At 48.4% G+C, this 25,698-nt stretch overlaps 1 long non-coding RNA gene across 4 annotated transcripts in view; it reads right to left on the bottom strand.

Moving 5' to 3' along the window:
• LOC127667718 (uncharacterized) overlaps positions 1-25,237 on the bottom strand; it is a 37,754-nt gene extending 12,517 nt beyond the window's left edge. Inside the window, exons 1-4 of one of the 4 annotated variants that reach the window (XR_007973925.1) lie at positions 25,087-25,237; positions 20,499-20,623; positions 18,415-18,479; positions 15,985-16,067 (exon numbers count right to left, since the gene is read on the bottom strand). This is a non-coding gene — a long non-coding RNA (uncharacterized LOC127667718). Of the gene's footprint in view, positions 1-15,984; positions 16,068-17,646; positions 18,002-18,414; positions 18,480-20,498; positions 20,624-21,820; positions 21,865-25,086 lie in introns of those variants that run through there. The other 3 variants (XR_007973929.1, XR_007973927.1, XR_007973926.1) reach the window with 3 other exon arrangements.
• Between the last annotated feature and the right edge of the window lie 461 nt (positions 25,238-25,698).

Below are 25,698 nucleotides of genomic sequence, written 5' to 3' on the forward strand. Positions count from 1 at the left end.
GCGGATCCCATGGTGGGGTCCCCTTGAACAATGGCCAGCATCTAAAGACACAGAGCACAGAGGTCAAACCATGGGACTGCCCTTCATATATGAGGGCGTCATATATGACTCTGCTTCATATATGAGAACTTTTTCCAGGACATGTTTCCTTACTTACAATATGGGAAATTAAATCAAACTACGGAAGTGAAAAGTCACAGGTACGGATGATTACAAAAGCGTGTGTGTGTGTGTGTGTGTGTGTGTGTGTGTGTGTGTGTCCCCTCCCTTTCCTGGAGTGCTCGCACCCCTTACCAAGGACAGCTGCCAGAGGCATGCTGGCCTCTCCCCTCCCTCTCCAGCTCCACCCCTCCCTGGCAGCAGCTGATGCCCCTGCATAGGTCAGAGTTCCCCAGGCAGCTGGTCCTGGTTGGGAACTGGGAGGCTTTGACCACAGGCAGTGCGCTCTCTGTGTGGGGGCCCCAGGGCTGGAATGCCAGCTTGTGAAACCCCAACCAGCTGACCTTTTGGGATGGTGAAGCCACCTGTGTCTTGGAGGCGGGGGGGGGGGGGGGGAATAGAGCATGCAGAGAGAGCCAGGGAGGTGACAGCTGAATATGGCTCTGTCATTCACCCTGTCACTTCCCTTCCAGGTTTATCTTCTTCCCTTTAGCATCCTCAGCCCATACCCCACAGCCAGTGGTCAGATAATGAGAGCAGAAGCTCACCCTGTGTTCTGCACGTGGGTTTACCCTGTCTCTGCAGATCCCTCCCACCCTGCTGCCCCTCCAATCTCTGAGTCTGTGGCATCCATCTTAGGGTTCTCTGGCCTGCATGACACTCTATCACCGCCTAGCATTCTGGGAACACATGCAGCTCTGTATTCTATGTACTATCTCTATGTACTAACTCAAAGGCCAAGGGCAAACTCTAGGCCCAACGCCGAGGGAATGCTCAGGAAGTGTTTGTTGAAAGAAGGCATGAGGAAACAACTTCAGAGAGATCAAGTAACTTTGCTCCGTGCCACAGAGCTGTGATTGTCTCTGGTTTCTGGGCACCCTGGTGTTTGAACTGTCCTACTCATTGTTCAGACACTCCTCCCTGCCCTCACCTCCAAAAGAAATAATTGACCTTTGCCATCAATCACCCCTACTTCCCTTGCCCCAGGTAGGCATCATGAAGATTAAGGAAGCCCAATGTGTGTTCTTTCTTAACTTGCTGAGGAAGAAGATGGCCATGTCTCCCATGAGCCACAGGGACCCTCCTTCCATCGGGTGCTTCTGAAACCATGCCTGGCAGCCCATTGAAGATGTGCAGGTGAGCTGGCTGTACCTGACTTTAGATTTGGAATCTAGGTCACGCTCGGCTGTTCCTCCCTCCTCCCTTAGAAGATAAGCGGGGATCTTTCCTAGGGTCTCCTAGTGAGGAGACAACAAGGGCAGTGCCCACACCCTGCCTGAGGCTGTCAGGAGCACTTCATTTGGGAGCCAATATAATTTATGAGATGCAAATGGATTTAAAAGGGGGGGGGGAGGACTTGGAAAAGGAACAAAGTGCATTTTACACCCTATGCTGAGGCGTGTTTGGGGCTCCATTAATCATCTCAGACTAAAGAGATTTAATCTCCGGCCAGCCAGGCTGGAGAGAGCCTGCACCTCTCGCCCAGCCCAGGAGGCCAGGCTGGGCACTGTGGGCACTGGATGCCGGCCTGCCTTCCGTGCAGGCTTCGGCTGCTGGTGCACAGCACTTGAGTTCAGCTCTCGTCTGAGTCACACAGTAGATGAAATTACAGAGGTTTTCTGCACAAGATGAATCAGAGAGCAGGATCAAGCCAAATATTTGGACAAGCCTTGCCCTGCAGGGCTAGGGGGCAGGCTGAAGACCCTGCAGCCAGCATGCACCCCTGCCATCCATGAGCTGGAAGATTGCTTTCTGACTAAGTACTGCAGCAGGACTGGCTGTGGCTGGCGAGGGAATTAGCTCAGATCCTGAAAGGCAGGCTGCAGTCAAATTTCCGAGCCAGAGCTGGGGAAAAGAGGCTCATCTCAGGCTCGGAGCAGTGCTTCTGTGTGCTACTAGGTAGAAGGGTCTTGATAGGGTGCAGCCTGCAGACTGAGTCGTGTGGGTGGGGGAGGAGATGGCTCCCTTTGAGTCACCGCATCTGCCTTCTCTTTCTGGAAGCCCTCAGGGTGGTACGTAGGGCACTCTCTACCATTCCTGACTAGGCCTGGTGGAAGACAGTGGCTGTAAAACCTGAAGCAGGGGCAGCTCAATTCACTGCTAAGACTCTGCTGCTGTGACAGCTCCCACAAGAGGCCTTAATTGTTACCTTTGGAGCTTCAAAGTTACTTTTTGAGGCTGTTCAGAACAATAAAACCAGTAATAAAAATGTTACCTTAAGTCTGTCTGGAATCCTTAACACAAAACAGGTTCGAAACAGCCCAAGACTCTCAAGTTTGTTTCCCCTTGCAAAGAGGCTTCCAGGTCAACAGGTCATAGGCCCTGAAGAAAATGAACCTCCTCTTGATGCAGATGACATGTACTTGTGGACTGACTATGTGCTAGGTTGTCTCCTACTTGATGTTTCTCCTGAAAACCTCTGAGACATCCCATTTTCTTGTTTTGCAGATGAATATAAACAGTCTTGGGAAGTTATGCAACTCTCCAGGGTCACGTGGCCAGCAAGGTATACAGCCAGAATTTAAACCTAGGCAACCAGACACCAGCTGATACTCTGCCTCCCAGAGCCTCCAATGTTATTTGAACCCAATAGCAAAATAACCATGGGAACCAATTCAAGCAAAGCCTACAATTTCCAGCCCTCAGTATCTAACTGTTCAGAACCAGTAGATGTCCGAGTCAGTGATTGCCTTCAGGACCCTGGCCCATTCTCCAAGCTCAGAGAAGGTCTACAAGGGAGATGGTTTCCCCAGACACAAAGTGGTCCTTAAGAATTAACTAGAGCCTAACCCGACTAGGCCTGCCCAAAAGACAGGAGTCAGCAAAGATCTTACCTGGCATCCTCTGGGACAGAAAGATGGATGAGCCTGCATTAAGTAGAGAAGTCTGTTCTAGAAACAGAAAACCTGGGCTCGACACTTGGTTTTAGACAATGATGATGACATCATCATCATCATCATCATCTGTGAGATCAACCTTCTTTGCTGCAGGAAGCCACAACATTATGGGGTGAGACATCTGTATCGAATGGTCACAGATTGTGTGGAACCTTTACTTGTAGCATGGTACCTGGGCCTCACTGGTGGACATTTGTGATGGGGCACTGGATATTCAACCAGCTGGCACCACAGCTATCCAGGTGGTGCATATATGTGGTCTCCCCATGTGGTCTCCCTGGGCTTCCCCACAGCATGGAGGTCTCTAGGCAGTCAAATTTGTTAAATAATAATTATATTTGTTGTCTAGGGTTGCTAAACAAAGCATCAAAAACCGGGGGGCTTACAACCATAGAATGAGGTGTCTCGTAGTCCCTGAGCTGATGAGATCCTTGCCTCATTGCCTAGGAGATGAAAACTCCCAGACACACTGTGGGCTGTAACACAATGAAAAAGAAACACTTTCACGCGCTGACATTCTAAGGCTCTGGGTTTACTTGTTACTACAGCAGAGCCTATCCTATCCTGACTATACCAATCATTTTGCACTGGTTCCCACTGAGATATATAATGTTCAGCCTTAGCTACAACACTCATTTCTACTGGTGTTTGTTGAAACCACAAAGCTAAACCATAAAGCCTGCTGTTGTCTGCGTCTACGAGACTGAGCATACCCCTCACGTAGCTGGCACTTGGCACAGCCCATCCAGCCACTGGTGATGTGTCTCCTTGTCATGTGAGGAACCTTGGCACACTGCCTGCTGTGTTCTACACATAGCCTGTTCTTCTCAGGTGGTGTGGCTTCTCCTCCCAGGGTCTGTGAGATTCTGGGAGACTTGTCTAGGCTTCCTTGTCCTGCTTACCCGTGTCTCTTCAGCTGCTTCCCTATCAAGACCCCGTTGAACATTCCGCCTTTCTTTAGGTTTGCCCAAGCTCATTGATGGGCCCCTTCTTTTCCCTAGACCTGACCCATTTGGCTGGACAGAGAATAGCAGGCTTCTGCCTCTCATCTCTTCTCTCTCAGCCTCAGCAAGCTGGGTCTGTCTGCGTGAGACTCTGTCCTCTTCCCAGTTTGCTCTTTGGGAAACAAACCTTATGCCCCAATTCATTTAGTTTCTCTCTGAAATCCAGTAATTTTTTTTCTCCTTCTTTCTCAAAAAGCCCCATTTTTGTACAAAAAAAAAACCAATCCTAGATTCCTTTTTTTTTTCGAGACAGGGTTTCTCTGTATAACCCTGGCTGTCCTGGAACTCACTCTGTAGACCCCAGGCTAGCCTCTAGCTCAGAAATCCACCTGCCTCTGCCTCCCAAGTGCTGGGATTAAAGGCGTGTGCCACCACACCCGGCTCTAGATTCCTAAGATTACTGTTTCTCTTCTATGTTTTAAAACCAATTTTGAAAATCCAAAGTCAAAAAAGGTGGACTCATTGGTCTGTGTTTGTAATTTGCATCTTTTCTTTTGCAGGGAAAGGAGACTTTTGGAAGCATCGGGGCAATAAGGGAAGTCTGGAAGGGGTGGATGGAGAATCTTGAACATTTCTTTCTGAGTGTGATTATGCAGAAAAATAGAGAACACCTGCTCTGTGCTGGGCGCTTCACCTCACTCCCTACAATGGACATGGGACCTAGGCAGGTGCTGTGCCTTGCCCAGAATCAATGGTATTGCCTAGGCCTGGTGACAGTGGTCTCTCTCCAGGGCATGCATCAACACAGCCAACTGCATGGAGTCAATGCAAGCTGCAGAGGGTTTGAGGACTGAGGCCATGCCTGGCAAAGCCACTAGAATCCGAGCATTTGTAAATAGCTGCATATTCAGAAGGAAGGGTAATGGCCCAAGAGAGTAGACAAGTGTTCTGTTCTGGCCTGTATCCCTGCCTCTCTGCCTCCCTGAATCCCTGCCTCCCTGCCTCCCTCCATCCTTGTATTCCTGCATCCTGGGCTCTGAAACAAGCCAGCCAATGAGCAAATGAAGAAGCACAGAGAGGGTGTGGTCTTTCACAAACAGGGAAAGTAGGGTGTCAGTCCAAGTGCTGGCAGAACTCAGCAAACGTGGCTGCTACGAAGGCAAGCTATCAGCCTGTGGGTGAGACCACCAGGATATCCGAAGTATCACCCATTTGAGGTGTCTGAAGAGTTGCCTCTGTGTGACTTCCCAGAAATCCTCATGCCTCCCAGCTCAGTCTTCTGTTAGTAGTTGGTGTGAGAACTGCTCAAGGCGAGACTGGCTTCGTTGGGGAAAATACAGTTTTAAGCAAAGGAGAACAAGAAGAGACACTGAAGGGTATGCACAAATCACATGAGATGGTTGCGCCAGAAAGGGGACTGAGAATGTCCCAATGGAGAAAAGCCAGCCTCCAGTGGAGACTTGAGGCTCTCATCAGAGGTACAGACGAAAGCAGGGTAAGCCGTGAGCGCTTTGGAGAGTGAAAATAGTGTGCACTATTCAATGGCCCCTCACCTGGCACCCTTAAAGCCTCAATGAGCCACGCAATGCCTGGGTATGGTGGGATCTTGTGGTCACACTGAAGATTGCAGGACTTCTGATTCCTGCTTAGATGAGGCAGAAATGGTCAAATGTACGTAGGATTTGCACCTGGAACCCAATGACCTCTGAAAAGTTACCGAATCTGAAGGTGCTCTGGATTGGAGGAGAGTTAAAACACAGAGGCTTCATCAGAGCCTAGATGCATGGGATTGACCACTAGTTCCTGGGGACAGTGTCTAACCCCATTAGAGCAAACTCATGGCATAGATGATATCATTTTCCCCCAGGCTACACCTATAGCAGGCATTGCCAATGGATTGTCAAAGTCTTTCTCACCGAAGCCAGACTCTGAGTCCTTCTCAACATTGTTCTCCGGGTAGCCACAGCCAATGAGATGGAGTGGATATCAAATTGTTCTTTGGCCTTTGCTAGAATGCTAGAATGGACAGACCACCCAGGAACTAGACATGGTCTGGTGATAATGTTATTTTGTTTGTTTTGTGTTTTCCTAACAGAAAGATTTAAAAGGGTTTGACATTTTAAAATTGGGAATGTTAAATAAATATCCAGATGCCCAGCTCTCTTGAAACATTGGAGTGTCTGATGCATGGAGGTCATGATTGTGTCCTACGAAGCCCTCGCAGGCATCTGGAGTTGGTTTCCATACCTGCCTTTCTGCCCGAGACAGCTGAGCATATCAGGGGCTCCCTGAAGTCTGCCTGAGTTAGGATTCTGCCTCTAGCACGAATGTCTCATGCGGCTTTGAAAATGCCCTGTGTCTCTCTCCCTTCTCCTCTGTACACAGGGGATATAATCGAACTTACTTCCTGAGCAGAAGCAAAGATTAAATTAATTAGAACAGTGCCTCCTCACACTGGATTCATCAAGGCAAGTAGGGCTAGCAATGCCTGTTCTCCTAAGCCTTCAAGACACCCTAGAATGATGCTGTATGCCCTGCCTCACTAGTAAAAGAGACATGGAAGGGGCAGGCAGTATCTCCCGGGATCTAGACAGGCCCAGGCTCTGCATAGTCCTTGCTCGGTGGGCATTGCTACACCTCAACCTAGAACTTAAAAGCAGACAGTGGACTCCTACGAGCAGCTCCACCTCATGCATGACAGGTGAAGACACACAGCTGATCTCAAGGGAAGGAAAGAAAACTCTTGTGTGACTGTACTGTTTGAAGAATTTAAAAGATGAAGCTGAGCCGGGTGGTGGTGGCGCACGCCTGTAATCCCAGCACTCTGGGAGGCTGAGGCAGGCGGATCTCTGAGTTCGAGGCCAGCCTGGTCTACAGAGTGAGTTCCAGGACAGCCAGGGCTACACAGAGAAACCCTGTCTTGAAAAAAACCAAATCCAAAAAAAAAAAAAAAAAAAAAAAAAAAAAATTAAGCTAATTAGAGCAGAAGAGCTTGCCTGGTGTGCAACTTAAGGTTAGAGGGTTCAAGGCCTCTCCAATGATAATCTTTCTTCCTATCGCTGCCTCTCTCTCCCCCTGTCTCTATTTCTCCCTCCCTCCTCTCTTCCCTTCTTTCTCTCTTTCTCTCTTCCTCTCCCTTCTCCTCTCTCAGTCTCTGTCTCTCTGTCTTTCTGACTCTCTCTGTCTCTCTCTTCCTGTCTCTGATTCTGTTTCTCTCCTGCCTCTTTCTGTCTCTCTTGCTCTTTTCTGTCCATCTCTCTTTTTGCCTCCGTTTGTTTCTCTCTTCCTGTCTTTGTCTCTCTCTCCTTGTCTCTCTTTATGTCTCTCTGTCTCTGTCTTTCTCTTTCTCTCTGTCTGTCTCTCTCTCCCCAACCCCCATATTCTCAGGTATTCCAGCTGGCTTTAGAGTCACTTTGTAGCCAAGCATGCTCTTGGACTTTGGACCTGTTTGTCCTCTTCTCAAGGGCCAAGATCACCCAATGCATACCACACTGACGGATGCAGTGTTCGCATCAAACCCAGGCCTTCATGTGTGCCAGACAAGCACCACAGTAACTGAGGCGCACCCCTGGGCCTCCAATGCCATACTTTAAAGGGATAAATACTTAAAAACAGATATATGAGTTGCTTGTTGCTGCAACCAAATTCCTGACAAGAAGGACCTGAAAGAAGGCTCCATGTTGCTGATAGTTTTAAGGGAGACTTAAGATTTAAGAGGAGACTTAATCTATCGCCTCAAGGGAGGCAGAGCAGCAGGTCTGTGAGGTGGCTGGTCACATAACCTCTGTAGTCAGGAAACAGAGACAGGTCAGAAGTGGGCCTGCCCTCCCCCTCCCCCAACCCCCCACATCCACTTCCTTCAGCTAGGCCTTATCTCAAGGGTTGTGTCCTGTGAGGATGGAGTGTTCAAACAAATAAGACTCTGGAGGACATTGTACCTCCAGAGCACAAGAGGAGGGGGGAGAAAAGTAAAAATAAACAAGTAAAAGCCCACTCCTACCACCCCCACCCCACTTTCAGGATCACAAACACCATCCATTTCCTCTTCACTCTTCAGTCCCCTTTCAGCTTCCTGACCCTCCTAGACAGACTGACCACACTCACGTTGACCTGTAAAACATCTGCCTGACGCCCCACCCCGCATCCAGGAGTGGCCAGCTGCCCCGGTGTGATTCCTGCTTCTAAGAATCCCATTCCTGGTCCCCAGAGACATGTGGTCGGTGGCAGAGGGTCAAGCAGTGGGCGGGGCCCCTGGATGGATGTGAGGGTCATAGACAGGAAGGCATTTTGGTGAGAAGGAGTAAACATCCCTGCCTTAGGGTCCCCCCCCCCCAGAGCCTGCCTACATTGGAATCATGGCCATTGCTTGTCTCTCCTTTACAGAAGCAAAGGCGTCCCTTGTCAAAACTTGGTTACCAGGTCGGTAGTTTCCTCTCCAGTGCTTCCCTGCCATTTCTTAGATTTTTCAAGGATGAGGCTGTGGCTTGGAGATACCAGAGTTGAAGACTTGGTAGAAATCACTCCTCCCAGAGCAGGCTCCAAGGCCACCTCTGAGCCCCGAGAAGATGGGAAGGCTGAACCAGGAAGTGACGACCGGGCAACAGCAAAGTCAATGGAGAAGGGGAGAGGGCGAGGGCTGGGGGGGGGGGGCTTGGGGAAAGAGAGGCTCCACTGTGTCTTTGCCATTTTGTCCTTTCCACCATGAGGGTGGGAGAAAAGAAAAAGAGCGGCCGACAGGAGTGTCACCGGGTCCAGGAGGACACTGGTGCCTGAGATTTCTGGGATAAGAAGACTCCACCTCTGACTTAGTTTCTGTCTGTGGAGTTGTGCTGCTTCCCGCTCCTAGGAACTCCTGGCCTGGACCATGTGAGCCTCCACCCTCCACCACACTGCTGAAGGCCGGAGGAAAGTGGGGAGACACTCCACCAGGACGGAGAGCAAGAGAAGACAAGCTATGAGGCCTTCAACCAGCCATATCTGGCCGTGCCTTCAAGGAAGGCCCAGCTGGTCAAGGTCAAAGAAACGCTGGGAACACAGCCGTGCAGCCTATAGATGCTCTAAGCTCTCCTGGCGCTGTTCCCAGGTGCTGCAGGGGCTGGTTTCCTCAGATTGGCAGCAAACACCCAGGCCAAGCCCCCAGGGCCTGGCAACGCGGTTGATGTGCTCTGAGGTCACCTAGATAACTACAGACCTGCCTTCATCCTCTGTCCTCTGCCATTGGTGGCAAGGGAGGTGCACAATGTCCAAATATTTTTCCAGGAGCAGGAAAAAGTAGGCAAGTTGAATAAAGGAGAGGTGGCGGGGGTGGGGTGGGGGGGTGGGCAGGCATTGGCAAGTGGTTTGAGCAGTCTGAGGTGAGTGCGGCTTTCCAAGGCCCTGGGCGGGCCTGTCAGCAGTGACTACATGTGCGTGTGGCACCATGCCCAGGGAAGAAAGCTGAAGGAGTTTCCTCCACAGAGTTGCTACTACTGCTTCTGGGCCCCACCCGGAGCTGAACCAAACAGCTCCAGGAGCCAAAGAAAGCTTGCTGGCACTGATTCCCCCCGGGGAACAGGAGGTTTCTTGGGCCTAGGTATTAGCAGCGGGTGTAAAGTTTATAAGACCCAGATATGCAGCAATGTAACCTTCCTCAACTTCATTTGCTGAAGATTCTTGTTTTGACCTCTGTCAAACTAGGAGGACAGGGTCACCCTGAAGTTACAAGTTTTACCACTTGTAAACTTGGTCTTTAAAAAAAACATCCTGTCTCTCCATAGAGCATAGCAACGCCCGTGTGCCCATCTGGGGGAAGGGGCTGGGTGCTCCACAGGATGTGACACATTGGTCTTCTTTCAGCAATGGGGTACGAGGCAAGCACCTTGCATTCTGGGATTCCCAACGTAGCCTGCCCCCTCCAGTTACAGGGGGTACATAGTCTATACATTCAAATCTTAACCCCTTTCCGATTCCCAGAACCCACATTTTAAAAAGCCAGGTATGATGGCACACACTTGTAACTATAATGCTGGAGTGGCAAACCCAGACCAATCCGTGTGTGGGTCTTGCTAATGTCCCAAGAGAAATTATACATGGTAGTGGGGGGGCTGATTCCTTGGAGAGACTAAGACCCTAATCCTGGAACCTTTGCATAAGTTTCAAAGAGAACACAGAAGCTATGGTTGAGTTAAGAGTCTTTAAGCACAGAGACTGTCTTGGCTATATAGATGGCTGTGTACAGAAGGCAGCCCATCTCCTGGCCTCTCTACATGTCTTTGTCTCAACATTTTTTCATGTGTGTTGAACGTTTGGTATAATGTTCAAGCCCACAGAGTGCAGAGGTAAGTTCACTTTTTTTCCCCTGATGAATATTAGAGTAGGTCCTGAGTGCCTCAATCCACGAGGGATGGATCTGGATGGATCTGGATAGATCTGGATGAATCTGGATAGATCTGGATGGATCTGGATGGATCTGGATGGATCTGGATAGGTTTGGATGGATCTGGGTTGGGGCAGGCTGCCTATTTCTAGTCTTCAGTGGGACTTTGCCAAGCACTTTATTGGAAGCCAAGCACACTTCTGCCTTGTTAACCCAGAGAGGGATTTTCTTTATCTCCTGTTTTAGTTTATTCAGTTCCCCCTACCCGTATCTGCATCCTTCCAGGGTCTTTGCAAATAAGATTTTCCAGATGCATCTGCCTTTTCTGTCCTTGCTGCAGAACTGAATTGCTTTCTACTTCTTCTTAATCTTTTTTTTTTTAAATCTTACTTGAGGGCTCTATTTGCACATTGTGCCTGCACGACAGAAGAAGGCATCAAATCCTATTATAGATGGTTATGTAGGTGCTGGGAATTGAACTCAGGACTTCTGGAAAAGAAAGCCAGTGCTCTTGACCACTGAACCATCTCTCCGACCCTACCTTCTACTTCTTATTGGGAGTGAAAGTCCTTTCCCCTACCTTTCAAATCAACAGCAGGTGAAAACACCAAAGGATAGCAACAAAACAGGCAGTAGGAGAGAGAAAGACAGAAAGACAGACAGAGGCCATGAGACAGACACATATACCACACACATACACACAGGGACACAGGGAGACAGAGAGACAAAGATAGACAGATAACACACACACACACACACAGAGAGAGACAGACAGACAGACAGACAGACAGACAGACAGACTCTGGGACTTTATTTTAGGTCTCCCAGCAGGTCCAATAAAGCATTCTCGCCTCAAATTCTAAAGCAGGTGAAAACTGAGTAAAACTGAGTAATGAGCGGGTAGAACCCTTGCTTCCCCTTTATCATGACAAGTGTCTTCTCCAGGTCTGGAGAAGGTCAAGGTAACAGCATGGTGAGGTTCTGGAGAGGATCCTCTTCTGGGTTACAGGCCACTAGTGTCCCGCTGTATAACCACATGATAGAGAGGGGTAAGGCAACCCACAGGGCCCGTTAGCATGAGGTCTTAACCCTCTTGGCCTCCTGTCCTGGTTAGCATTTTGTCAGCTTGACACCAACTAGAGTCGTCTGGGAAGAAGGAACCTCAGTTAAATAAATGCCTCCAGGGGGCTTACGGGACTTTCGGGGAGTGGGGGGGGGCTAGAAAAGGGGAAATCATTTGAAATGTAAATAAATTATATCAAATAAAAAAAAAAAAAAAAAATAAATGCCTCCATCTGATTAGCCTGTAGGGCATTTTCTTGATAATGATTGATGTGGGATCCTCAGCTCAGTTCACCAGGGATGGGGAGTGGCAACTGTAGGTAGGAGGGTGGTCCTAGCTGAGCGAACTATGGGGAGCAAGCTAGTAAGCCGCGTTCCACCATGATCTCTGCGTCCGATGCTGCCTTCAGGTTTCCTTGAATTCCTGTCTGATTTTCCACAGTAATGGACTGTTGCTGGAATGTGTAAGCCAGGTATCTCCTTTCTCCCCAAGTCATCTTGTCATGGTAATTAACACAGTAAGAGAAGAGTAACTAAGACACTCCCCAAAGTCCAGGTTAAATGACACTGCCGTTGACATTAGGATCTCAACGTGTGAATTGAAGGGTAGGATGCAGCATCCAGTAAAATTAACTAATTAATTAATTAAGAATATGTAGTGGGCCCCTCTGATAGAGGCATTTAATGGAGGGCTCTCTCACCTCCACCACCACCCCAAAAGACAAGGGAGAGAATGGTTGTATCTGTTGTTTCTACTTTCAAAGTAGCCAATCAAAAATGATCCCATTGGGGAGGAGGGGTTCCTAACATAAAGGAACAGGAGGATAGTCTCACTGCGAGGAATCTGGAGGGATTTTAGCTGCAGACTTCAGGAGCAAAGGTAGAGCAGAGCCAGAAATGAATATGGGTGAAGCATCAGGGGGCTTGAGAGCGAAAACTGACAGGCATCAGGAGTGGAGCAGGAAGACGCTGTGCCAGGAGATAGGTTTTGAGACTGTAGTCCTTGACCACATAGCCATGGCCTGGGTACATCTTTCAGAAACTCAGCTCTCACTCAGTCCCCATCAGCAACTGCGGGACATCTCTTCACCATCTTTAAGGAAGAAGGGCATGACTTCCGGTCTCTCTTTGAAACTCCGCCTACTCTCACCATCCCACTTTGTCTCCACCCTACATTTGGTATCACTACACGATTCTCCCCTGACACTTGTTACTGGGCCCAGGAAGGCGGGGAAGTCCAGGGCCAGCAGTTCCTGAGAAGATACAGGCTGGCCAAGGCAACCCACCACCATGGATGAGCCTAAGAGAGGGTCAGGCCATATTCCAAGCTTTAAGTCCAGAGACAGGTTTGGGGAATTGGGCTAGAAAGGGGTCAGAGGAGGGATGGGTTAGGATGCTATCTGCCTCGGAATGATCCCCTACCACAGCAACCCCTTTAGCATGTTGGACCACAGATTTAGCCACTAGGCCTCCCTGCCCTCAGATCATGAAGAATTAGCTTCCCTAGAGCAAGGAAACTACCCTGGACTCATGGCGGGGCCTGGAGACACCACTATTGCTAGTGTACCTCATCCTGTTCTCCACCTACATTTTCCTCTGGAAAATAACCTCCCTCCTCCCCAGGGATCCTTTGTCTACCCAAAGCTGCTGCTGGTTCTGAAAGGACACCATGGCAACTCCTGGCATTACTTATTTTTTTAAAAATATAATACTTTTATTAATTTTTTGAGAATTTCATTCATGCATACAAATGTGTGTTTTTAGCATATTCACTTCCTATTCTTCCCTACTAAGGGAATGCCCTTAAAGAAACTAATTCTTCCTCTTCCAATAGCCATCAATAAGTCCTCAGCCAAGGGTGGGGCTCACGGGCCCCTACCCCATCCATGGTTTCACTTCTTAACCCTTGCCCTACTCACTCTTTTACTATTAGCCCATGTGGCCAGGAACACCGCGAACTAGTCTCAGAAAGTGTCTACTTATAGGGCTGATTCTGGAAAGTCTATCTACTAGTCATCAACCTGACCTCTGACCTCAGGTGTCAGGGCATCACCCCACTGGGCTTTTTAAAGCTATCTTCTCTTGGGAGTAGGCCTTACTGATGCTGTTCACAGGTGGGACCAGCCCTGATAGGATGCTTTCAGGAACTTCAAGGACCTGGACTGGACTCCAGGACAGCCTTTGGCGCCCTCAGGACACAGTGCTGCGTAGATGGGACAAGGATGCTTTCTGCCACCCAAGTGAGGTCCAGAAGAGCAATCTGGAGGAGGGCATGAAGGCCCCAACCTCACTAAGGCCATCTGCAGAGCTGGGAGCTTGGCTTCCTAGACCTACAGCTCTGCGGACTATGGGCAGCTGTTTGTCTGGGCAGCGTGGTGTTAGGAGGCATTTGGAAAGTGCGACTTTCAGAATGATTCCAGTATTGCAGGCAAGGGCTCCAAACCATTGCAATTTGGAAACCGATGATGCTGGAGGCATTGTCCTGGGCCACATGGCATGCGCACAGACCCTGGGGAAAGGGTATCTCCTAGGGGACCGCCTACACAAAGGGACTTCCCGCACAGACTACTGTCAGGTTGGAGCAGGAAGTCCAGCAGCCACCTGGCTTTGGCAGAAGAAACTTAGGAGAGAGTAAGCATCCCTTCAAAAATATGCTAAGCCCCACCCAAGCAGAGGCTCTTTCTGGGGCCAGCTGAATTCTTCGTCCAAGCAACAAGAGCAAGGGTAGCTGGTAGAGAGACTTGAGAAATGGAGAGGTCACTGCGAAGAGGAAGATGGCTGATGTGTGTGTGTGTGTGTGTGTGTGTGTGAGAGAGAGAGAGAGAGAGAGAGAGAGAGAGAGAGAGAGCTGCACTTGTAACTGAAACAAGAGAGGGAGCTGCATTATTTATGAAATGGCCAAGCACAGAGTTAACAAGGAAGGAGGAGGCCTTTAGAGGAGGAAAGTGGTTTCAAAACATCCGTATTTTGCTGAAAAAGACGCACACACAAACTATGATTTAGAGCGTGCTGAGGTTTAGAACCGGAGATGACTCTTGAGCAGCTAGAGACCATGGGAGGGAAAACAAGGGTCTGCAAGGGGCGGGCAGAGGGAGAGAGCAGAGGGTCGGGCCTTCCAGAAGGCTGCATGCTATGGAAACTGAGCCAGGAAGAAATTAGCCAATAAGAAATTCAGCCAAATCTCTAAGCTTTTATTTCGTATTTACTTTTTTTTCCTTTTCGTGACAGGGTTTCTTTGTGTCCTAAAACTCATTCTGTAGTCCAGGCTGGCCTTGAACTTAGAGATCCACCTGCCTCTGCCTCCTGAGTGCTGAGATTAAAGGTGTGCATCACCACCACCTGGAGATACTTCCTTTTTAAAATAAAGGTTAGCATAATTTATTTACAAGAAAATACCTAGCTCTACCATGGTCTGTTTAATGGAGTTGGCAACTGCATGCATTGGTATAACTAACCCTGGAAACAAGGTTCAGGATATAGTCATCCTGGATCCTTCCCTCCTGCATCTACTACTTTTGAACTTATATCAGTATAGCCCCCTCTTGCTTGTTATAGCCCTACAGAAGTGTCATCACACACTGTGTGTGTGTGTGTGTGTGTTTGTCTTTTAATCTGGATTCTTCACTCAGCGTTGTTTTAGAGATCCATCCATGTGTTGGATAGAATGATAAACCTTGGCAATGCTGAGTAGAATTCCATTTTTAGTTCTTGCTTTATTGTCAAGCCTTTAGGTGTGTACTGGTCAGGGTTTCTATTGCTATGATAACAGCACCATGACTAAAAGCAATGTGGAAAGAAAGGGTTTCTCTCGGCTTACAATGGACAGGTCACACTCTGTCACTGAGGGAACGGATACAGAGGCTAGGGGGAAAGTGTCTTGGCTTTTCCCATGGCTTACTCCACCTGCTTCTTACAGAACCCAGGACCACCCACTCTCGACAACCATGGTCGAGAGCCGGGCCCTCTAACGATAATCATCAATCATGAAAATGCCCCACAGCTTTGCACACAGGCCAGGCTGGAAGGGGCATTTTCTCACTTGAGGTTCCTCTTCTTAAATGACTCTAGCTTGTGTCAAATTGACAAAGGGGGAAAAAATCTAAGCAAGACAGTGTCTGATTCTTAGTATGATCCCTATAAGCATTCTTTTTTTATTTTTAGATTTTATCTATTATTAGCATGTGCGTCCACCCACATGCAAATATGCACACCTGGGAGCACCGTGGTCTGTAGTTGGCAGGCTGAGGACAACTGTTGAGAGTCACTTCTCACCCCTCAGCACGGAATTCAGGGACTTGAACCCACATTGTCAGGTTTGTGTGGCAAGTAATTTTTTTTCACCAATTTATCTCTAGATTTTGAAAAATTAATTCTTTATGTATTTTTATGCTAGGAACACTCTTGTACACACACACACACCTGTGTAGATGTAAACTTCTATTTCTTGAGAGTTGGTAACTAAGAGTAGAATGGTGGGGTCAGGTGGTCGCCATGTGCTTGAACGAAGCCGTTCAACAGCTCTTTACAATGATGTCATGTGACATATTCCCTTTGGTCTCTCAGTCATCTCCACAGGCTGTTGGGCAATCACAGTTCTCGGCCATCTCCACACGCTGCCTGGCAATCACGGTTCTCAGCCATCTCCATAAGCTGTCGGGAAATAACGGTTCTCAGCCATTGCCACAGGCTGTCCGGTGATCATGGTATTACAAGTGAACTGAGTTTTGTCTTCGCTTTAGTTTACAATTCTCTAATGAGGACAGACATCATAAGCACTTTTCATGAGCATACCAGCCAGTCCGTGCATCTTCTCTGTGAAATGCCTATTGAGTTCTTTTGTCCATTAAAAATCAAGACATTATTAATAAGAACATTATTTTTGCTGTTATTGACTTGTAAGAATTTGTATATATTGTGGCCCCACCAGAGGGAGGTTTATATTTTTTTTAAAGTTTTCTTAATTATTATGCAACAGTGAGTTTCATTATGACATATTCATATGCCTATATAATGTATTTTGATTATATTGGCCACTCCATTCCCTTCCTTTAGTTCCCTACCGTCCTCCAACTAATCTCCTCCTGTTTTCTTGGTTTTATGTGGAGGAGGGTGGGGAAGCAATGAGTTTAGTTGGATTACTTGGAGAAGCACAGGAACACAGACACTTTTTCAGTGACTATACAATGAAGAAAATGTACTCCATCCCCACACCCACCCCAGGAAGACTTTTGAAAAGTAACGTGACAGTCACCAATCTTGCTACTACTGACCCTTAAGCTGACACCCAGTCACGTCTCCCTTTCTACTTCATATCATCACACGTTAGGCGGTGTGCTAGGTTTAAAATGCACAGTGATCCTCTCAAAGCCATCTTCTTGACCCCCCACAACATGGCCAGGAAGTGGTTTCTGTCCATACTGAGCAAACTGATACTTTGGGCCTCCTTGGTGACCTGGAGTTTCCACTAAACACGTGGGAGGGGCCTAGAAGTTACCCTGTGGGGTCCTATGCTCTTCTCTTAACCACCAGTGTAATCTTGGTTCCTACCAGGCCCCACCCCCACCCTGTCCCTCAGTCATCTTAGCTCTGTTGCTCCCTACTGCCAGCCCCACACAGGAAGTTGTAAATCTCACCCAGTGGGATGAGCCCACTGTGTCTCAGACTTCACTCTACCTACGTGTGTCATACCACTATTTCTCAAAGGTACTGTGCCTGCATGTATGTACCCTTCAAGGTAGACTCTGCCTGGACTTCTAAAGAGAGAGGGAAGACACATTCTCAGGTCCTTCCTTGGAATCAGAAATGTCCACACCTACCATGTCCACACCCTCTCCCTGCACCTTTGGTATAGTGAGTGCCTTTCTCTTACAATCTCCTCCATGGAAAATGTCACTTCTCTCTGCCCCAGCCTCATCCCAGCATGAGAAAGACTGGTCCTCTCTTCCGAGGTTTACTATGTTGAGCTGCACGCGCATTCTTTCCTGCTCTGTGGTGTGAAACAAGAGCTCCGTGCTCACCCTCCAACATTTGCACATTTAGGGGGAAATCTATTTTTTTAGGGCCAGAATCTTGCACTTAAAAGCTTGCTTTGAGTCCTGCTGTCCCTGGGCTTGCAGCCACTCCCCAGGGACAGTGGCAACTGGGGGTGAATAGGACAAAGCCACCAGTTAAGGAGGAAGGAAAAGGCACATTAATATAACTCAAAATAGAATCCCAAGTTAGGAATTTACTCCCCTCTGAAAAAGTATACTCTTCTTTCCTTTGAGATATTTAAAACATTGTATATGTGTCGCTGGTTTTGTTTGGTTGGTTGGTTTTTGTCATTGTTGTTTTTTTTTTTTTTTGACATTTCATTTATCTGTATGAGTATTTTGCCTGAATACTTATATGCTTATATGTATACCAGAAGGTACAAGATCCCCTGGACTGGATGGTTGGGAGCCACCATGCGGATGCTGGGAACTGAACTCTGATCCTCTGGAAGAACAAATGCTCTTGAACACTGAGCCATCTCCAGTCCTCGTTCCTTTGATAGCATAATGGAAACTTCCATGACTCTTCACTTTTGCAAGCTAATGTGTTCTCTGAAAGAGGAGAGGATATAGTGGGAGAAAAAGCAATGACATGGAAGTGTATGTGTGTACGTGTACGTGTGTGTGTGTGGTCTTCTGCATGCTACACAAGTGCTCTACTATTAACTACTCCAGCCTCACACCTGCAAGCTCACAAGTGCTGAGTTGAAAGATGGATGGTTTTTAACCTCTGACCTTCACCCCTCCTGACCTACCACCTCTGACCTTCACCCCTCCTGACTTATCACATATCAAATCTAGGGTGATCACCCAGAAGTAAGAAGGGCAAAACTTTTGCTGATTCATGCAAGTGAATAAATTACTTAAAAACATTTTTTTTCTTGTTGAACTAGATCCAATCCCTTATCCACATTAGGTCATTACTAAATCTTTTTCTATCTACCGGAGAAGAGCGCATCACTTACCGATTTCCCCATCATTTCCTTCTTCTCCCCTTCTTTCCAGATGTCACGTTTGGGTAGGATGCATTCTGGGATGAGATAAACGGTATAACTGTGACAAAGATCCTCAGTGCTCATTGGCTCTAGGGCATGGATGCCCCCAGTCCTACACCTTTGTCTGTGGCCCCTTGGGGGCCAGGTTGAAGCAGCCACCTCTATGACCTCTGGCTCCTTTATCAAGCACATCTGTGCTCCCAGGGTGCCATAGAAACATGGGCTGTGCCACCCTGGGTTGGCGGGGACTCTAAGAGACCAATCGGGCCATCTGCTAGGTTCTTGGCTATGTCCACTGTGGCACTAAGGGTGTGCATGGGTGTCTCCAAGAGATGCTTGTGACCGGACCCTTTCCCTTCACTTGTTTTAGAAGCCAAAAACCTTGGGTTACTCATCACAATTATCTGCGCTACATAGTTTACATAACCCTTCAGAAATGGATTTCTCCCCCTTTCCTTGTATAGACGATGTTTGGAGATCCACAAAGAAAATAGAGTGAAGATGAGGGGCTGTGGTGAACTCTCAGGCAGGAGACTGTCTTTGTAAGGTTCCAAAAAGCAAGCAACAGACACCCATTTGGGCTAAATTAGGGAAGAGGGAATCTTTCCAAAGGATACCCGGTAGCTAAGAGAACCCCACGGAGGCCTACAGCACAGGCACAAAGCTGATCTTTGAGATGCATAGGATCAAACTACAGCACAGAGCTGGCCTCACCTCAGCGCTTACACTCAACACTCTTCCTTCTTCTGTCTCAAGAGCTGTGCTCAGCAGCTGCCACTGTCCCTGTCCCTGTGACTACTACCCTCCCTTTCTTCCTGAGTCAGCTGTAAAGTCTGAGTCCAGTTGCAAGGCATTCAGGGAGGAGGAAGTGTTGCTGGGTACACCACCTTCGGATGGTTGTTTTTACTCTACACTAAGATTGCCACACACACACACACACACACACACACACACACACACACGCATCACCAGTCCCAGCCCCAGCCCCAGCCCCAGCCCCAGCCCCAGCCCCAGCCCCAGCCCCAGCCCCAGCCCCAGCCCCAGCCTCAGCCCCAGGCCCAGCCCCAGCCCCAGCCCCAGAGCTAGCCTCAGTGCCAGCGCCAGTGCTAGCACCTCTGTGGTGGTGGTAGCAGTTGAGGACTCTCCAAGCCAAGAGCAAGGTTCGGATGCTAAGAAATGAAAACTAATCCCAAGGGTTGTCTTTCCCATAAGACTCTCAGGATTCGGTTGCTAAGAAGGTTCTCTGGAGCCAGGTGGTGGTGGCGCACGCCTGTAATCCCAGCTCTCTGGGAGGTAAAGGCAGGCAGATTTCTGAGTTCAAGGCCAGCCTGAACAGAGTGAGTTCCAGGACAGCCAGGGCTATACAGACAAACCCTGTCTTGAAATCTAACAACAACAACAACAACAACAACAACAACAACAACAAAAAGGTTCTCTGGAAGTCTCTAAGATGCTCCACCTAAAGATCCAAACTGAGTGGCAAGTGGGACATTATGGAGCCACAGAGATTTGGTAACAAGGAGGAAGTGTGTAGGCGTGACCTGGGTCAAGGGAAGCACAAGGAAAGAGCTTGTTGAGAGGCCTGGGGTGAGTCAGAGAAAGGAGCCCTGCCGCTAGTGCTGCTGGGAGAGATGAGAGATGGAAGGGCCACTGTGACTAGTGGGTGCCATTGCCTGACAAGAGGGCTTCTCACTGATGGGCTGCTCTGCCCTGCCACCCCCCCCCATTTCCTCAGATGTCAAGTGATGCGAACAGGATTCTGCCACATTCAGCTCACATGAGAGGGAGAGAAGAAAGAACTCGATGTTTGGGTGTGACTGTCAGGGACAATCTCTTGCATGAGGAAAGGAAGGTAGGGAAAGCAAAGGCTGGTGACAGGGGAAGCCCCACGTGGGTGATGAAGGCAGCACCCTGTGAGTCCACCCAGAGACCTTTTAGAAAGCCATCACTCCAAGGGAAGCAATTGTTACTGTGTGGGGTGGGGGTCAGGAGGGCCAGCCACCAGATGTCAGAGCAGACACAAGACAGGAAGAGAAGGAAGTATTTCCACATACCGTGCTTCCATTTCCTGTTCTGGGGTTGCTCCGGTCAGCCTGGCTGGGTGGCTCTTCCTGTCCTTTTCTAAATCTTAAGCTCCTCTGCATCTCCTGATACACTGTTTGCCGATGCCACAGACTTCCTTTGATTAGAAACAAAACAGCCACATCAGTTTGGGTGGTTGTGAGGGGTCACATTGAAAGATAGGTCCATTGCACTTAACACACAAACAAGGCCAAACAGAAGGTTGGGTATATGCTCAGAATATTCAATTGGAAATGACACCCTACCCGGGAACACAAAGGTCAGGTTCCCCAAGCCCTGACACAGGCAAATCACCTTCAGCATTCATTCCCTGGCATTCTGAATTCTCCACAAGCAGTGACCTGTTATTGCCTCACACACAACCCATGCTACTTGGAAAGGCCAAGATATTCAGGAGGCCACAGTGTCACAAGCCAACAGGAAACACAGAGACAGTATCATTGACATAATCTCTTTGTTCTGAAAAATTAAACTCAGGAAGAGAAAACTCAGATTCAAACACATCACTTCTGAACCCTGAAGAGGACCTGCTCTGTGAATTCTTTCAAAGGTCATTTTAATAATCCAAACCAGTCACATAACCAAGAAAGTATTTTAGCCTGGAGCAGTTGAAAACAACCCCAGGTAGGGGCTGGTTTCGGGGAGGTGTAAGGCATACACTTTTAGAGCTTCAGAGTTCCAGATAATGGGGTGTTTCTGTTTGTCCCTTCATGGTACAATAGCTCTGGATCTTCTATTGGACACAATCACCCTACATCAAATCGAATAAATCATAAACACAACACAAGAGAAACTTGTAGGCGAACAGGGAGAATGTTTCACTACACAACTACATCAAAGGCAGGGATGTAGCGACCAGACAAAGGATAAACAGCTGAGAGAGAACAGAAGAGAAAGTTGGCCTGTCTTCCGAGGATAAAGTCATCCCAGCAGGTTTGGTCCGTGTCCTCAGATTCCCATTCATGAGGGTCCCACATTCCTAGTTCCCTTGACCACCCTCGTTCTCGCCGCCTCAGAGTGGTGGAGAGCCCAAGGTAATCCCTGGAACCACTCACATTCAAACGTGAAGGGTCAGTATCAGCCAAGTGGAGAACTCAAGGAAAGACACACTCAGAGGAACCAGAGGTGCCCACTGGAGCACCTGGATGGGGCAGCAGCTCTCCATGGTCAGCATTTCAGGGGAGGGAGGGACAGCACCGTCACTCCCTGAGCAGAGGTGGAAATCCCAGCTCTGAACTTTCTTACACTTGTGATGTCCCTGAAGATTCTGCTGGGGGACGAAGTGGGATCCTACCTGTGAAGGTTCCCGGGCACGTCCTTGTTCATAGTACCAAGGGGCCATTCAGAAACACAGGTGACAAGAATGTTGCTTCCTCTTGGGTATCATCAGCACCAGTGAGGTTCAACCAGAGTCCATTGCCTGGACTATCCAGAGGTTGGAATATGCGGAGAAAGCCACACCCACTCAGTCATCATGCAAGCATCTCTGGCCAGCAGGGGTGTTGATTATCAGTCTCTTAACACAGCATTTTATTCCTGTGCCTTCTGGAATTGTCTCTGGAGGCTTTGGCGTTGGAATTCAACACACTACCTGACACCCGACTCTTTACTTCAGAAGCTATACGGGACATGGAGTTCCCATGTAATTAGCTCAAAATTAATTTAGCCACAATGGCTTATTATTAGATTTAATTATAAATGAAATGATTCACCAGGGATGTTTCACTTTGTAAACAAGCACCTAGGAGTCGGCAGGGAATTTAGATTTTTTTTTCCTCTCTTTCTTTCTAGTCTCTAGTCACTGAAGGGTTTTTCTGCAAGATGGTGACCACACACCCCACACACACACCCCAAAAGTCATTTGGATATAGCTTTGCAGGAGAGTCCTTTGGTGTTCTGGCCTGGCTCAGTTCCTAAGGAGCCTGCTGGGTGAGAGAAGGTGCTCTTTGCTGAAATTAACACACTGTCCAAAACCCACCCAATCCCTTTCCACAACCTCAGGCGCTCGTGCCTCTAAAGCAGCTGCCAAGTTACAGAGCACCAAAACAAGGTTGGGGTGGCCCAGGCTATGCAGTTTCCCCAAGCCCCTTGCAAGAGGTATATCTCAGTCTAGGATGATGGCACAGGAATGCTAGACAAAAATGATCACAATCTACGTTTTCCAGTTTAAATGCTTAAGGTGTAAGAACTCAGATAACACCCTTTGTGTTGCGATACCATGGCAATATGCACACATCTGAGTTAAAGGTAGATCACTTTGAAGAAAATTATACACATTTTTTGGAAAGTAAACTTTAAGGTAAGTAAAAGCTAAACAAGGAACTAGAGACCTGGCTCTGTGGGCAAAGTGCTTGCCGGACGGGCACGGGGAGCTGAGTTTGGATTTTCCGGACCCATGTAAAATAGCCAGGCATGGCTGTGAACACCTGTAATCTTAGTACTAGGGAGACAGGATCAGGGTGTGAGGGAGGGTTGGGGCGGGACTGTCATTGGAGGCAGGTAGATCTCCACAGCTTACTGGCCAGTCTATCCAGCCAATCAGGAAGCACCAAGTTCAGTAAGAGACCATCTCAAAAACAAAACAAAACAAAACAAAGAAAACAAGGAGGGGCGTGATAGAGGAAGACCCCAAGACGCCTCTATACACATGCACTAGCACGTGCATGCACACGTAAGCAAAGTGGGGCATGCTGGTGTACACTTGTAATCTCAGCGTTTGGAAAGCTGAAGATATGAGGATCTTGAATTAGATGCCAGCCCTGGCCCTATAGTATGTTCAAGGCCCATGTGAGCTACATGAGAGCCTGTCTCAATACAACAAGACCGAACAAAACAGTTTAACAGCAACAGCAAATGACGTGTGACAAGAGCCATGGCTAATGCATGAGAGATGGTGTCTCAGAGCCCGGTTCCATGGGAAGAAATCGGCAGCCAGCTCAGGAGCATCAACTGCAACCTTAGTAGAACTTTGGGTCTCTGCCTCATTCCAGAGCTTCCTCGGGTGGAATTGGCATTTTAATCTCATTCTTAAGAGGTTGGCGGGCTCTTCAGAATTTAAGAAACTTTTCTAAGAAAACCCCGGGGCAGAATCCCCTGGCATGACCTGCATTGTCTAACAACTTCAAAGCACCTAGCTGAGTTCACGCTGGCAAAACCCGGTCACGTTTTTTTTGTTTTTTTGTTTTTTTTTTTGATGATCTGTGCCGGGTTTCCACTATGTCAGGGGCTAGGCCACCCCAGTGACCTTCCTTTTCCTGTGTAAAAGCATGACCTCATCTGGCCCAAGAGCAGAGCCCAGAGTCTTGCCTATGGGTAGATGAAGGAGCACAGGGCAGAGGCAGGCTTGGCTGGCCCAGGATGGCTTCCCAGCAACTCACGGCTGAGCCTAAAGGGAATGTTGGAAGGACCTGCAGAGAGGCTGCCAGCTGCAGGGGCCAGAAGATAAGAGTGTTAATTTAGCTTGGCTGCCATCCAGTTAGCTGAGCAAAGCAGAGCCTCCAAGCTCAGGGTAAAAATAAATAAATAAATAAATAAAAATAAGTCGGCAGCTGTTTCGGCTCCCTTTGTAACGCTAGCTACACGGGTCCCGCACATCCCGAGTGCCGGTTAGGCACCATGTCAGAAACCTGGCGTAGTCGCTCCCCTGTCTCTCAGCAAAACCCTGGCAGCTTCGTATTTTCGCTTCCATTTCATGGGGAGGGTGAAGTGGCTCTGGCCACGGTGATTTGCCTATGGCCTCTCAGCCCTCCGCTCACTCCCAGCACCTTTTGCAGCCTTAGGCAGGAAGTGGAAACAGTCTGGTTGCTTCTAAAAGCTCCATCAGGACCAAACCCTAGCAGATGCCCGGGCTGAAAGAATGCTCCTGTATCGTAACACGGTTTCGGACTGGAAAGCAGTGTCTTCCTCAGGCTCAGCTTGCAGGCACCGTCTCCTCCACCCTCTCCACACGGATGCAGACAAAAGTCACCGTTAGCCACGTGGCAGACTGGGAGACTAAGCAAGTTGCCAAGACACTCATTTTAAGACTTGTGCACCTGTGACAAATAGCCCACGTGGTTGCCCTTCTCTGAGATGCCAGAAAAGATGAAATGGGGTCACTTGAAGACTGCACATACAATGCACCTGATCCACGGCAGAGCCTTGGTACAGGGGCTCTTACCTCTCTCTCTCTCTCTCCCTCCTCCTCCTCCCTCCCCTCCCTTCCTCTCTCTCTCTCTCTCTCTCTCTCTCTCTCTCTCTCTCTCTCTCTCTCTCTCTGAATGTGGACACTCTGGACACTCAGATCAGTTTCTTCCATTTGTCCCAGAGACACCTAACGAGAACAAGACAAACTCTGTCCAAATTGGAAAAGATTCTCCCACTGGCAAGGGAGTTGGAGGAAATTTCCCTTAAATGCTGTGTCTCAACATCTTTGATTCATCCACATTAAAACAAAACAAAACAAAAAAGCAGTTTACATCTTTCCTTAATACTATTTGAAATTTCTAATGGCATGAAATACTATGATTTCAAGCCAAGCGGATTATATACATTTAATATGCTTCATCAAACAGTCCCTACCTTTTGAGATTCTGATGCAACAAAGACAGGCTGGCTGCTCCCAGTTGAGTCTTAACAGATGGAACAACTGTCCAAATATGGTGACAGTGTATGGACAGGAAGCCAGACCTCCACTTCTTTTACATACTAGGTACTCCAAACTGCACTGAACCCTGTGAAAAATGTATATTATCAATGCTCCCCCTGTATTGATAAATAAATAGTCAAAAGTGGACTAGTCAAAACCTTACCTGCCTTTTGGACAAGGTGATTGGCCCGGAGGTGGGCACATCCCACCTCTGGACCAATCACAGAACCTTTCATCTATCCCTGGCTAGAGGGGTTGGTTTAGGCGTTTGTCATCTTATCTCTTCCAGCCTGGACTTTTGGAAATGTTGGTGCCTGGGGTAGTTAAGGAGGGGAAGAGGGCTCTACTCTAATCTGGAAACTACAGTGCTATCTACCCCATGGAGCATGGAGAGGTCTGAGGCAATGAAAGCCACACTTGAGGCGAGGCCCAGGTGAGAGAGGAGGAGGAGGAAGGACGGTCCAGGAAAGGCATTACTCTCAGCTTCTGTGGGCTCCATTGTCCCAGTGGATGGTGCCAACAAGTCTTCCTTGTGGCTTGGCAAG

The sequence above is a fragment of the Apodemus sylvaticus genome, chromosome 1 (genome assembly GCF_947179515.1).
Source record: "Apodemus sylvaticus chromosome 1, mApoSyl1.1, whole genome shotgun sequence".
Lineage (NCBI taxonomy): Eukaryota > Metazoa > Chordata > Mammalia > Rodentia > Muridae > Apodemus > Apodemus sylvaticus.